At 46.1% G+C, this 1,090-nt stretch overlaps 1 non-coding gene across 1 annotated transcript; it reads left to right on the plus strand.

Moving 5' to 3' along the window:
- Positions 1-244: 244 nt before the first annotated feature.
- On the plus strand, positions 245-317 carry trnaa-agc. The gene has a single exon. It is a non-coding gene; the product is annotated as a tRNA-Ala (tRNA).
- Positions 318-1,090: the final 773 nt, after the last annotated feature.

Raw genomic sequence — 1,090 nt, forward strand, 5'->3', positions numbered from 1 at the left:
GAAAGAACGGTGAGATCTGCAGCATTGACGTGTCTGGTACTCTGACTTAATCTGGCAACTTGTTCCACCGTCGTTGAAGCTACAGATGAAAACTTCTGAATGGTGGAGTCAGACGAGATGAGAGGAACACAGTCAGAGACTGACACATTCAATCAGCACCTGACTGGAAACTTTACACTTGTACATTGACGGTAAGAGCTGTTTTCACATCACCACATGGTCCTTTAAGAGAACTTGTAACGTAGGGGAATTAGCTCAAATGGTAGAGCGCTCGCTTAGCATGCGAGAGGTAGCGGGATCGATGCCCGCATTCTCCAAGAAACATTTTCACTTGAGAAACCTGTAGTCTACACCAGAAGAAACAATGCCACTCCAGTGTGGACCAGCAATTCCTACACTTCCTGTCATCTTAATTTCCTTTCTCTGAACCACTTTCTATCACAAGAGCTTGTGTATTTAAAAACTGTTATTTGCACAATACAAGCAGAAAACAAATAGGCACAAATAAAATGAGCTATAGAGGTAAAAAGAGGCAGCATGGTGGCACAACTGGTAGAGCTGCTGCTTCTCAGCGAGCACGTCTCAGGTACAAATCCCGGTCCGGGTGACCTTTCTGTGTCCATTTTGCATGTTCTCTCCGTGCATGCTTGGATTTTCTCCGGTTACTCAAATTTCCTCCCACAGACCAAAAACATGCACGTTAGGCTGATCGCTAACTCTAAATTGTCCCTAGGTGAGAGAGTTTGTCTCCATGCGTCCCTGTGATGGGCTGGAGTGGAGACCTGTCCAGGTGTCCCCACCCATCGCACAGTGACTGATGGACATGGACACCTGCGACCCCCATGACCCAAAATGGAATAATCGGGTAAAGATAATGGATGGATGGATGGATTTCAGTTTTGTCTGTGGCACATGTGCCAAACAATCATTTTTCAACAATGGACTCAGCAAGAGTGGAAGAGGAGGCAGAAGACCATGGAGAATGTTGTTTTCCACACAAGGCGGCTGAGACGGCTCTGTATGAGGTATGAAATGCATGTTTGTGTTGGTTGTATTTACACAGAATGCCCTGTGCTGTAGTCCACTTCCT

The sequence above is a fragment of the Nematolebias whitei genome, unplaced genomic scaffold (genome assembly GCF_014905685.2).
Source record: "Nematolebias whitei isolate Nwh7 unplaced genomic scaffold, NemWhi1 Nwh_scaf_8765, whole genome shotgun sequence".
Lineage (NCBI taxonomy): Eukaryota > Metazoa > Chordata > Actinopteri > Cyprinodontiformes > Rivulidae > Nematolebias > Nematolebias whitei.